The 14,361-nt window shown below is 41.9% G+C and overlaps 1 long non-coding RNA gene across 1 annotated transcript; it reads left to right on the forward strand.

Annotated features, from left to right (window-relative positions):
• The first annotated feature begins 1,419 nt into the window (after nucleotides 1-1,419).
• LOC127417644 (uncharacterized) lies at nucleotides 1,420-8,042 on the forward strand. The gene is made up of 4 exons (XR_007893300.1): nucleotides 1,420-1,639; nucleotides 1,772-1,842; nucleotides 6,569-6,829; nucleotides 7,894-8,042. It is a non-coding gene; the product is annotated as an uncharacterized LOC127417644 (long non-coding RNA).
• Nucleotides 8,043-14,361: the final 6,319 nt, after the last annotated feature.

A 14,361-nucleotide genomic window follows, 5' to 3' on the forward strand; every position in this document is an offset into this window, starting at 1 on the left:
TGGCATTTTTTTTTTTTTTTGCTTGAAAAAACCCCCAACAAAAACAGTGGGAAAGTCTGTTGTTGTGGCTGCACAGACAGTACAATCAGAACAAGAGGAAAATGGCAAATAACAAGATATGTAAGATGCTTATCATATAAACAAGCTAGAAACATTTTTAATTGAACGTCTCTCTCTCTCTCTCTCCCTCTCTCTCTCTCTCTCTCTCTCTTTCTCTCTCTCTCTCTCTTTCTCTCTCTCACACACACACACACACCTACGTCATCAATTGCTTTACTCCAATTGGTTTTTCAATAGACAGTCATCGTAGGAGCAGTGATTGCAGGACTGCGACCCAGAACTTTGTTGGAGACTAAGATTCCTTGCAAAGGGAATTAATCAGCTATTGATGACCATTTGACACTAATTGATCAAAGACTGTTGATTTTGCTCTATGGTGAAAGGAATCTTTTATGATTCCCGAAATTGGTCTCAGATGGCAAAATCATGGCCAATTGTGCTCCAGGCTTTCCTGGTATTTGCTTTTTCAGCTAAGATTCCTCGCAAAGGGAATTAATCGAACATTGATGACCATGTCACAAAAAGCGATAAAAAATGTACGATTATATGATGAAAGGAATCTTTTACTATTCTTGAAATTTGTCTCAGACGGCAAACTCGTTGTCAATATCTTACAGTGTGCAACAGGATTTTCTGGCCTTTGCACTCTAGGTCCACAGGCGGCTTTTGTTTTCTAGGCTAAGATTCCTTGAAAATGGAATAAATCAGCCATCAATGCCCATATCACACTCAGCAATCAAAAAATGACAAAAGGAATATATTTGATTCCCAAAAATTTGTCTCAGACAGCAAAATTGTGGCCAATATCTCACAATGTGCACCAGACTTTTCTGGCCCTTGCACTCTAGATCTATGGGGCAGCTCATGGTACAAAGCATCTGTCATGGACCAGAGGTGGCCAACCTAACATGTTCTCAGAATTTGGCCCTGCTGTAGTGGGCAGACAGTAGCGTCTCACCTGCCCTGTCCCCATTCTTCTCAGAATAGGCAGTCATTGCATCAGCTGGCAGAGCGACCTGGAGCAAATGTTCCTCCAACTCTTCATTAAGAGAAAATGAGCCTTTTATTCTCTGAGGAATGTGACCCTGCTGATGAATGAGTCCCAGAGATGGCGAGTCTTGTAAAGCCTTGTGTAATAGAGCTAGAGAAAACACATTCTCTTTCTGCTTGTCTCTGATTCGCTTGTACTTTCTCTATTCCTTTTGTGCACTTGTTGGCCCCATGAGCCTCTAACCCCTGAGTGAATTTAATTGCTGCTTTCCTGTTAAACTGCCAAAGCCTGAGGGGATGGAAACAGAATAAAGAGAAATGATAATAGAGATAATCATAAAAAGCAACGCGAGGGAAGAGAACTCTGACTGTTTACAGGATGCTGAAGAGCGGCTTCAACTAATTTACACTATAAACACTTCTCTTGGGCTCCGCTCTATACTTTTTATCATGTTGTTGCTTTATTGAACTGCTTATGTGAATGATGCTGACGGTTTTCGAAAGAGAAGAACCTGGTCAGCTGAAGCTACAAAGCAGCATTTAATTAGTGATGTTTTATGGGCTGTCTAGCTTCATGCAGAACACACAGGTAAAAAGCTCTTAGGGCTTGATTAATGGCAAGGTTAACTAAGTAGAACTTTTATTATCTGATGTAATTCTGCTATAGGAGACCGTCAAAGGAATGAGAATAAAAAAACATGCTCTCTTATGTTTCACACAGAGGATCTACAACTAAGGACATCATGGAAGGGAAGATTACTGATGTTTCTGCACAGTATATGTGCACACAAGGTGACTATTGTAGATTTGCTTGTAGATGTAGGTTAAAATAAATTTGGACTCTTTTTAATATGATTAAACCTCCTATGGTATTCAAAAATGGCACCTTCCTTTGGTATTTGCGGTCATCTTTGACTGGAAGGTTTAGATGTTTAACCCTTATTTTTTTGATGATGATAATGATACAATTTTTTTCTTCCTTGAAGTAAGAACAATAAAATTATGCATTTCTTTTTGGGATTTTATGCTGTTTTGATCTTATTTACATGTAAATTTCTAAATTTTACCATTAATTTGCATATACAAATAAGCACATTTTTAGAAAAAAATTAATAAAAATAATAATAATTCAGAACCAACACTTCTAAAAGTTTAAACATGAAGAAAATATGAGAATGTGACATAAATTGGAGGCAGATTGCTGCTATCCGTGAACAAAATATAAATAACATGACTTGAAAACCATGTCATGCCAGTAACAGCCAGTAGATGGCTGTAGCCACCTACTGTGTAGTCTGATGACTTGTAACATAATTTTATATTTTATCAGAAGATATGAATTTTGATATATATTTAGACATTATCAAACTATTATTTGCCAAAGTTTAGCATTTTAAAATTGATTTGAAGTGTCAGTTTTTGCAGTTTATGTCATTATGCTTGCCATCAAACCTGACTACTGGTGTACAAAGAGAAGCATTTTTCTACCAATAATTTATTTCAAACATAAAAACTTTATAATTCTAAGAAAATGAACATCAAGAAACAGAAATGAACTGCACAATTATGAAAATTAAATTAGACTATAAAACAGAAGAATCAGAGTAAAGATTTTCAAAACAGTTGCAATTTCAAACTTTCTATAGTACACATTTATTTTATTTGTCTCTGTGTGTGTGTGTGTGTGGCAGATCGTTGTCATCAGCTGGAAAACAACAGCCAAAAGATGGCTGTAGAGCTCCACTTATTGATGCCCTGGTTCTCTCTCTCTCTCTCTCTCTCTCTCTCTCTCTCTGTGTGTGTGTGTGTGTGTGTGTGTGTGTGTGTAGCATTGTGGCTGATTTATTTATTTTTATTATTATTATTATTTTTGACAAATATATATATATATATATATATATATATATATATATATATATATATATATATATATATATATATATATAAAACATTGTGTGAAAGTCTCACAATTTCATTCTTGTGCGTTTGTAAGTATGTTAGTGTGTGAGGGGGGTGTATGTTTTGCAGTTTTAGAATCTCACCATGCAATTTTGTCTGTCTTTTTTTCTGCATTGTGGCTGATTTATTGATTGTATTTGACAAATCAAAAAATTCATTTTCAATGATCGGTCAATTTTGACCACGAATACCAAAGGTGTCTTTTTTACGACCACTTAGACTTATCTAATCAAGCCCATTTTTTAACATTTTTTGGCAAACGGAGGAAAAGTCTCCAAGTCTTGTACTGCTTAGATAAAGGAAACCATTTTTATTACATTTAAAAATATATATTTTAGTAAAAAAATGATAGAATATCATATGAGGGTTAAACTGAGACCTGTGCTCATTCCAGTGTTATTGACATAAATGTAGAAAAATTAAAGCAATAGAGTTAAGGTTATGCACTAGTTAATATTGAATTTGTGTTAAATTAGATACTAACTAGATACTTATTGAGGAAAATTTAAAGCAAGTTCACCCCAAAATAAACATTCTAAAGCTATTCACTCTTATGTCATTCCAATCCTGAATGTTATTTTATTTTATTTATTTATTTATTTCGGTGGAGACAAAAGCAGATGCGTAACAGAGGGTCCAAAATTAACATTTAAGCGCCTACTGCAAGTAAAAATTGGTTTTGGCATACAAATAACAGTTACTTATTAGAAACTGCAAGATTACCAAATTTTAAAAGTAATAACCTGACACCCACTGTCACAACTTGCTTGTCCTCTAACAACTTTTATCTAATTTGAAACTTAATCATCAGAAGCTTATCTGGGATGCCATTTTTTTTTTTTTTTTTTTTCTTCAAAACTCCATGACAAAACTCCATGGTGACACACATGTCCGATATATGTCTTCTTTGTGTGAAAGGTACAGTTTCACTGAGAGGCTCATCTTGTTTATGATGATGTGAGTAAAACAATTACCTGTGCTGTTTGTCACAAAGATGCATGGGAAAAAAAACGTTGTTAAATGTTGGGACAAACATATAGTTTATAATAAAAAAATAATGCAAAATACACTATAATAAGTCTGTGTATATGTTCTGAAAAATATATCTATTTTTTTTGTTCCCTGGAAGAGAGAAAATCATACAGTTCTGAACTGTATGAGGGTTTGAAAATTATGACAGAATTTCATATTTGGGTGAACAATTCCTTTAATGTTGGAAGGAATATGATTATACATGATTCAGTTTCAAGGTGTTAATCAAAAGCCATTACTGATTAAAAGTACTTGAAGGTACAGCCCTTAACAATAACTAGATTTGCAAATCCAAAAGAAAATACGAATTCTTGCAAGGCTAAGTCAACCCACATATACACTGAGAAAGGGAACTTTTGGGGACCCATAAATTGAATTTTGTACTTAAGTTAAAATCATTCTATTTAGAGATCTGATATCTGCACCGATTCCTGATTATTATTATTTTTATCTCTTCTCCTTGGTATTTTTACCATAGGTGCTAGAAATGGCAGCTTTTGAGTAAAGAAAGCATGCTCAAAGCAGAGCATGCATGTATCCTAGCAGCCAAAAGGTGGGAAACCATCTTCTTTAGCCTTAATATGGAGGGTTATTTTTAAGGTGCTAACTTGTTTTGACACTCTTTAGATTTGGATAGTCTAAATTCCTCCACTCACTTCATTTAGTGGTACAATGGTGTGAAGGTTTGATGAATTTACAAAAACAAATTGCACTAACATGCTTTATAAACTTACTGTATATACTTACTGCATTTACACTAAATATGTGGCCAGAGGGTGTCTTAAACATCCTGTTCCTGCAATATGTCTCAGTACTGTAATAAACGTAATCTTGTGAACATCGCTGAATACAAAACTCATTCCACGTGTGAGCATCTATGTGTAACAAATAATGTGATGGGCTGATTTGATGGGCTAAGTGATTGATTTAAGCTAGGAATATTAGTCTCAGAGAATGTCTGTAAGCTCAGGTCACTTGCTTTCTGTCAGTAGTGGTGTTAACCACCACGCAAACCACACAACCGGGGTGCCCTGGTCGGAAAACTGAGCAAATTGCTTAAGGGGTAATGGGTGATGCATTGTTCTGTGTGGATACACTGTTTCAGCTGTATCAGAGTGGTTCATGTACATTGCAAGGGAAAGTGCACCCATTCCTGCAATTCCAAACATTTGAAGCTGCTTAGTTATTTTACAAATCAAAAAATACAACATAGTATCACAGAAATGCAGGAAGTGACAGCGTTTCACAAGATTTATAATGAGGAAGATTATAAAGTTAAACTGTCAAATAGAGTTTGGCATTGCAGTGCACTATATTGTCAGTCAAAATAAAAGCTCCAGGTGAAGGTGAAATAAATATGACATAAATATATTATTTTTGAATAAAACGAATCGTCAAAATAATAAAAAATTATTATCATATTATAATAATAAGTAATATTCATCTGGACTCCAAAATATACGTGAGTGAAGATATTTTTGCACACCCTTTTCATTTACAAAAATGTTTTGTAAAAATATATGTTGGTAAATATTGCTTTTTTATTACTGTATTGGAGCACATATTTATTTTATTCTAAATTAAATATCATTCTTCCTTGTGTTCATTTAGAGGAAAATCTATGGGGAAAAAACACCATTATCTTAAAACATTATCTTTAACTACATTTTTTATTTCATTAAACATTTTGAATATGGCTGTTAGAAATTATTTAAAACATTTTACTTGAACTCACTTCGGGGGGTCATTAATTTGAGCTATTTAAATCATGTTAGTGTGCCAATTAGTTGACCTAATGTAAGCTAGCTGAAGTTCCTGCCATTATTTCAGAGTTATTTGTTTATCTGTTAGTCACTCTAATTCAGTCTGACTTCCCTTGGCTGCAAAGACAGGCCTCCACACACACAAAAACACACACACATAAACAGTCAAGCATTAACTGCCCCCCTCTGATCATTTATGAGGACTGAGTTAATTAAATACTGTAAGACTCCATGCCGTCCACACCTCAAAGACATGCATGACTGCATAAACGCTCTCGGTCACACGGCACAACAGATGATATTAAGTGGTTTAACAAGTTAGTGTCGCTCTATTTGCAGGGATAACGCTAAGTTATGAGGTGCACAATTCAATTACCGGGAAAGATACAAAATGCTGAAAAAATCAAATTTACTCTCTGTGCTAAATGACAGGGATATTTGAATGGTAAGCAGATAGGCTGTTTGATCTTCTCACAGGTTCTGGTGTGTGTTAGATCCTGCCTGCTAATTAAGACTCCTATCAACAGTGTTATACTGCCTTCTCTGTAATGTGAACAAATATGATTAATAGGAGGAAAGAGGAAAAATGTGACTGAATGAGGATGGAGAGAGAGAGGGAGAGACAGAGAGAGCATAATTTAAAAACAATAGTTACATGGTTTGCCCCTTTTTCAAATCCCATGGTTGTTGGAATTTTATTCTGCATTATTTTCTATGATTATGATTATTGCTGTGACAATCTCATTTTTTTTTTTTTTTTTCAGTCTGTGGTTAGGTGCCTTGCTCAAGGACACAATGGACTCCTTGCAGGGACCTTCCAGTTACCAGCACATTACACCACATCACCCCTCAACCTACTAAATGGCACTTTTTATTCCTGTTTGAGTAAATTTATGCAACTTGATCACATGGAAAGTCGACATGCGGTTTCCGAAAGTTCTGGTACCCTAGGATCGGCAACAGTATGCCGACTCACTGGCATGCCCTATCTCCCATCGGACATATATGCAACGGCTTCACAACAGGTACTTACCCTCATGGCGCGACTGGTAGCATGTTGCATCAGTTGCACGGGAGACCACAGTTTAATCCCCATTCAAATGAGGAGGTAATCATGTTTTTTATAAACAATTACAGGCATAATAACGTGGCTGAATTTTAATCACTTGCATTGCATTTTGTCTCTACTAATGGTTAGGGTTAGATTTGGGCTTTGGTTGGGGGTAGATTACATAAAATTAACATTTCTTTTGGCTGTTTTACACCCTGTACAGCTGAAAACAACTGCCTTTACAACTGACTTCTGGTGACCTCTCCTGGATATAAATGGATGTCACACTTGTTTAAATGCTCTAAAATACTTACTGCTTTAGACCATGGGGCAGTGTTTTAAAATTCAGTCAGTGTATACCGATTTTGGCTAAAGAAAAATCAGCACACGCTTGCTGATTTTTATGTGAGATCAGGCTAATTTATGTTGCTTATTTTGATTAAAAAGTCTGTGGAAACATACCAAAAACACTGTGCACCACCAGACTAATCTTACTGTGAACTCGGCGACTGGAGGACAGAAGTTCTGCTGCATACTGCTGTTAGTTGTGCTTAGTGAAATTCAAAGCACTGCCCTCAGTGGCAGAGGCTGGAAGTGGTGTTAAACATATGGGCACGTGTGAGCTCCAGTTTCTGGGTGAAATATCCACAAAGTTATTTTAGTTGAAAATGATGTAGTACAGTCAACAGAAATGCATATTTTATCAACCATATGCCCTAACCCAAACCCCAACCCTAAACCTAACCAACAGTGGAGTAAAAATTTAATCTTTGAGGGGAAAATGCAACCTTCGAATTATGCTCATCATTGGTGTAGATGGAGACAAATTCATGCCACATGTATTTGCAAAATAAATAAATAAATAAATAAAGTATCTATTTTTTATTCTTAAAATAAAGAACATATGAATTGGTTAAGCATTCCAATTTCTACCTGTGGTGATGGGGGCGTGGTCATGTGTCTGTCTGTGGGAGAGAGGGCGTGGTGTGGCTCGTCAAGCTGGTTAACATGATTTTTAACAGCTGTTTCTCATTACAGTGATAGTGGAGAGGTGCCTTAAAACTGCTGAACACCCCATAGAAGGGAATGAAGAGAATGACACGAGAGCACAGTGACTGGCGTGCCTTATTGTGTATTTTAGTGTTGTACCATGAAGCTGAAGAGTTTGAGAATTCTTTGTGTTAACTGAGAATTTTGTGACATTGAACTGATTGAAATAAGAAAAGCCCTGAGAAGATTGCATTCAAGAGACTGAAGGCAGAAAATAAAAAGCCTACCTGAAGTGTGCCACTGCTCCCTGTCTCCTCCTTCCATACCCGAACCTGAAGTTCTGCGACACTCCCATTCATTTTAATAGAGGTGGCCCATCTCTGCTATATAATCTCTGTCCAGAGGCTGCTCTTTATTCCAAAAGTGTGCACATTTAGAGAAATATTGATGGATTCTTATGTTTACTTCATCAAGAACGATTATTCATGTTCATATCATACCATATTAGGATGTTAGATTTATAACCTCCGTATAAAGCATAAAAATAATGTTTTAACTGATGAGTCAATCACTAAATAGACTGTTACGAAAACATGCATTGTGATCAAGCAGACATTTATACACTTCCTGTCCCCAAAAAAAAAAAAAAGTTGCATACTATATTATTTCGTTGGACTGCCTTTAGCTTTGATTACGGCACGCAACTGATTAACCTGTCATTCTGTACATTCAAGTAGTCAGCTGACTTCATTTTATTGATGCATAACGTTGCTCAGCCTAAACCTGACCAATTGAAGCAACCCCAGATCATAACACTGCCTCCAGAGGCTTGTACAGTGGGCACTATGCATGACGGGTGCATCGCTTCCTTTCTTACCCTGACACGCCCATCGCTTTGACATAGGGAAAATCTGGACTCATCAGACTACTTGACATTTTTCCATTGCTTCACAGTCCAATCTTTATGCTCCCTAGCAAACTGAAGTTGTTTTTTTCAGATTAGCCTCACTAACAAGTGGCTTTCTTGTGGCCACACAGATGTTTAGTCCCAATCCTGTAAGTTCTCATCACATTGTGCATGTGGAAATGCTCTTACTTACATTATTAAACATAGCCGTGAGTTCTACTGTCGATTTTTTACAATGTGACTTTACCAAGTCTTTTAGTGATCTCTGATCACGATCATTCAAGATTTTTTTCCGACCACATTTCTTCTGTGAAGCTGATGGTTCACCGCTATCCTTCCAGGTTTTAATAATGCATTGGACAGTTCTTAACCCAATTCCAGTGATTTTAGCAATCTCCTTTTTTTTTTTTTTTTTTGCTTGATGAAGGCCAATAATTTTCCCCTTCTGAAAGTGAATATATTCAGAATAATATATTTTCCACAACGATGGGGTATGTCTTCTGACATGGTTGTTTAAGAAATGAGAAGCTACACACTGCATCATTTAGGGTTAAAAGAATTGTTGCCAGCTAAAACATATTAATCACTGCAATAATGATCCAGTCATAGGCAGTATCTGCTTATTTAAATCCAAACGGCAACTTTTTTTGGTCAGGCAGTGTATTTTAGTTTATTGAATGCATTATAGAAAAGACAGCTTGTCACTTCAGAGCTGCACATCTCTCATCTTCTGCATGCAGGATATTCTATAAATAATCTGCTTTCTGCCCCATTCTATGAATGGAATCCATGTAAGATCAGGAAAAGACACTGTTATAACAACTCAATTATGATTGGAATTAAGACATTTGCACTAGATCAGTGGTTCACAACCTTTTTTCCTTGAAGCTCCCCTTCTTACAAGAAAGGCTTTTCAAATAGCAAAGTTTTAAAGTGATTTTCCTAACTCTGCATTAGAAAGTTATGAAGTACATATGATGCACACTGTAAATGTGCTAGAAATTATCCCATGTAACTCTTTGCCATGTCATATTTAGCAGAAAGAGTATCCTGATGTCGTTAAAGCGACACCAAATCTCATTAGCGTTCTGACCCAAAGTCTTTTGAAGACTGAAGGTCAGATTCAGGGAGCTCAGGGTCAGCAGCAGCAACAGCAGCAGCAGCCATTTCCTGCTGTTTCTCAACCTCAAATAGAGCAGGTTATCAGCACTCACTCATGAACAAACTGTTTAGTTTGTCTATCCTTTGTGTAGCAGGACGCACAGCTCTTGTTCTTTCATTAAGTGGTGTGCAACTCCAGTCATTGCCATCACCTGTGCCTCTGCTAATTGGGTTGATGCAAAGGCAATATAAGCACATCCCAAGTAGTTGCTTGGGTGCGTTTATGGTGGCTAGTACCTCTCATCACTCCTGGCATTCCACAACTGGCTGAACTGTGTTACGTGAACTGGCGGCGTGTGGTGGGCAGACTACTGTGTGCCTCATAGCCAGCACACCAGGTCGACACGTAACCTCCCCCGACATAGTTATGAGTGTCGAACGGCCCTTTTTGGGGACAAGTCGACTACCCAAAAGATAGAGACAGGCTTAAACCAGTCGTGGCCTCTTTTCCCCTTCTTTTTTTCTGCTCCCTAAAAAAGAAGGGGGATTAACCGACTGGGCCGCCAGGTCTAGTCGGGGGGTGTCCCTCCCAAGGGGAAGACACCGTGGAGACCACACCTCGCCCAAAGAGAGGGGGGATATTTAAGTGGAAGAATACATCACATGGTCTTTCCAACCATGTGGAGAGTCTTCAAGGTAGATCCTGCCCAATGGGGGAGGAGTTACTACAAACATGGAGACAGGGGCAGAGGGGCTCTGCCCAAGGAAGATGCAGTTTGCCAACAGGGAAACGAACTAGCGGAAGATATATATCGCATGGGGTTATCCTTACAGGGAACAGCCACATGCGGAGCACCTACCCCAGAACAGGACTCTTAATTAGCACGTGTACTGGGCCGGCAGCGAGTCTCTCTGAACACTCGACTGCCACAGGGCTCAGAGGAAGTCAACCAGGGAACAAAGTTTGTGAACACTACTGGGAATTAATGGCGCACATCTTCAGCTCCAAGGGAGGAGGAAATTGCGCTATGTGCAAGCGATACACCCGGCCAGCTATCCCTGGCTTATCCGTTTGTGTTGCGTGCCACTACCTGGGACGAAACCGGTTCCAACCGGAGGTTGTAGAACCTTGCAAAGGTGTTGGGTGTTGCCCAGCCCGCTGCTCTGCAAATGTCTGTTAGAGAGGCACCTCTGGCCAGGGCCCAGGAAGCCGCTACACCTCTGGTAGAATGGGCTAGTAGCCCTACCGGGGGCGGCATGTTCTGGGCGAGATATGCCATAATTATGGCATCAATGAGCCAGTGGGCAATCCTCTGCTTGGAGACAGCGCTTCCTTTCTGCTGTGCACCAAAGCAGACAAAGAGCTGCTCAGAGATTCTAAAGCTCTGTGTGCGATACAAATAGATGCGTAAAGCGCGCACCGGACACAGCAACGACAGGACTGGGTCTGCCTCCTCCTGGGACAGCACTTGCAGGTTCACCACCTGGTCCCTAAAAGGGGTGGTGGGAACCTTGGGCACATAGCCCGGTCGGGGTCTCAGGATCACGTGAGAGTAACCCGGACCGAACTCCAGGCACATTTCGCTGACAGAGAACGCTTGCAGGTCACCTTTCCACCTCTTGATGGAAGTGAGTGCAGTCAGGAGGGCAGTCTTCAAGGAGAGTGCCTTAAGCTCAGCTGGCTGCAAAGGCTCAAAGGGGGCTCTCTGTAGACCCTGAAGAACTACGGAGAGGTCCCATGAGGGAACGAGGCACGGTCTGGAGGGATTCAGTCTCCTGGCGCCTCTTAGGAACCTGATGATCAGGTCATGCTTCCCTAAGGACTTACCGTCGACTGCGTCGGGGTGTGCTGCTATGGCGGCAACGTACACCTTCAAGGTGGAAGGGGACAGCCTTCCTTCCAGCTTCTCCTGCAGGAAGGAAAGCGCTGATCTGACTGCGAATCTCTGGGGGTCTTCGCGTCGGGAAGAACACCACTTAGCGAATAGACGCCACTTAAAGGCATACAGGCACCTCGTAGAGTGGGCCCTAGCCTAAGTGATCGTGTCTACCACCGCGGGTGGTAGACGGCTTAGGTCTTCCGCGTCCCGTCCAGGGGCCAGACATGGAGATTCCAGAGGTCTGGGTGCGGGTGCCAGAGGGTGCCCTGTCCCTGAGAAAGAAGGTCCTTCCTCAGGGGAATTCACCAAGGGGGAGCTGTCGGGAGGAGCGTGAGGTCTGAGAACCACATCTGGGTGGGCCAGTAGGGTGCTACCAGGATGACCTGCTCCTCGTCCTCCCTGACCTTGCACAGGGTCTGTGCAAGCAGGCTCACTGGGGGAAACGCATATTTGCGTAGGCCAGGGGGTCAGCTATGTGCCAGCACGTCTATGCCGAGGGGAGCCTCGGTGAGGGCGTACCAGAGCGGGCAGTGGGAGGATTCTTGGGAGGCGAACAGGTCCACCTGTGCCCATCCGAATCGACTCCAAATCAGCTGGACCACCTGAGGGTGGAGTCTCCACTCTCCCCTGAGGGTAACCTGCCATGACAGCGCGCCCGCTGTAGTGTTGAGGTTGCCCAGGATGTGAGTGGCTCACAGCGACTTGAAGTGCTGCTGACTCCAGAGGATGAGACGGCGGGCGAGTTGTGACATACAACGAGAGCGCAGACCACCTTGGCGGTTGACATATGCTACCGTTGCCATGCTGTCAGTCCGAACTAACATGTGTTTGCCCTGGATCAATGGCCGGAACCTCCGCAGGGCAAGCAGAATTGTCAACAACTCGAGGGAATTGATGTGCCAATGCAGTCGCGGGCCTGTCCAGAGGTCGGTGGCTGCGTGCCCATTGCAAACAGCACCCCAGCCCGTTTTGGAGGCGTCTGTCTCAACCACGACACGCCTGGAGACCAGTTCTAGAGGAACACCTGCTCGTAGAAAGGAGAAGTCAGTCCAAGGGCTGAAAAGACGGTGACAGACCGACGTGATGGCCACGCGATGTGTCCCATGGCGCCATGCCCATCTCGGGACTTGAGTCTGGAGCCAGTGCTGATGCGGCCTCATATGCATCAACCCGAGCGGGGTGGCCACCGCCGAGGATGCCATATGCCCCAGGAGCCTCTGAAAAAGTTTCAGTGGAACCGCTGTTCCCTGTTTGAATGCCTTCAAACAGGCCAGCACCGACTGGGTGCGCTCATTCGTAAGGCGCACTGTCAAGGAGATTGAGTTCAACTCCAATCCGAGAAAAGAGATGCTCTGAACCGGGAGGTGCTTTCTCTTTTCCCAGTTGACCCGAAGCCCTAGTCGGCTGAGGTGTGAGAGCACCAGGTCCCTGTGTGTGCACAACATGTCTCGAGAGTGAGCTAGGATTAGCTAGTCATCGAGATAGTTGAGAATGCGAATGCCCACCTCCCTTAACGGGGCAAGGGCAGCCTCTGCAATCTTCGTAAAGATGCGAGGAGACAGGGACAGGCCGAAAGGGAGGACTTTGTACTGATACGCCTGACCCTCGAACGCGAACCACAGGAAGGGTCTGTGTCGAGGAAGGATCGAGACATGGAAGTACGCATCCTTCAGGTCTACCGCCGTGAACCAATCTTGATGCCGGACGCTCGCCAGAAAGCATTTTTGCATCAGCATCTTGAACGGGAGTCTGTGTAAAGCCCGCTTCAGTACTCGCAGGTCCAAGATTGGCCGCAACCCACCGCCTTTTTTCGGTACGATGAAGTAGGGGCTGTAAAACCCCTTCTTCATCTCGGCTGGAGGGACAGGTTCTATCGCGTCCTTCCGTAGGAGGGTAGCGATCTCCGCGTGCAGAATGGCAGCGTTTTCGCCCTTGACTAAGGTGAAGTGAATACCACTGAACCTGGGCAGGCTCCTGGCTAACTGAATTGCGTAGCCGAGTCGTACGGTCTGGATCAGCCATCGCGACAGATTGGAAAGTGCAAGCCACGCGTCCAAGTTCCGCGCGAGGGGGACCAAGGGGACAACGTCGTCGGACGTACCGTCAGGTGGGGCCTTGCGGCAGGGCGGAGCGCAAGGTGCCACAGCAGGTCATGGCCGTGCTGAGTCTAGGGACATTGAAGCACTTACCTGGCTCCTTGTGACCACCCCCGGAACAGCCTGGGACGGGGGAGGAAGAGGCCTGTCCTCGCAACCCATGGAGACTGCCACATCGGGGGCGGCTGTGTGCCACAGCTGGGCGCTCAGGGGCGGAAAGGCCACCGCTGGAGAGCCAATCCTGGTTTTACTGCTCTAATGTATTATTGCTTTAGTGTTCCCCATTTAGTCTTTAACCCTCTGGGGTCTGAGGGTATTTTGGGCCCTGGAGAAGTTTTGACATGCCTTGACATTTGTGCTTTTTTCAGTTGCTTATATACATATTAATGGATAAAGTCTGATAACACTGTATTCAGCACAAACTGGGCTACAATAATATGTGAGCAACATGTATGTACATGTTTGTATTTTTGAGAAAATAACATTTATGCGTGGTTTTTGAAAAAACAAAAATTTTATCTGGATCTTGTAG

This window comes from Myxocyprinus asiaticus, chromosome 27 (assembly GCF_019703515.2).
Source record: "Myxocyprinus asiaticus isolate MX2 ecotype Aquarium Trade chromosome 27, UBuf_Myxa_2, whole genome shotgun sequence".
NCBI lineage: Eukaryota > Metazoa > Chordata > Actinopteri > Cypriniformes > Catostomidae > Myxocyprinus > Myxocyprinus asiaticus.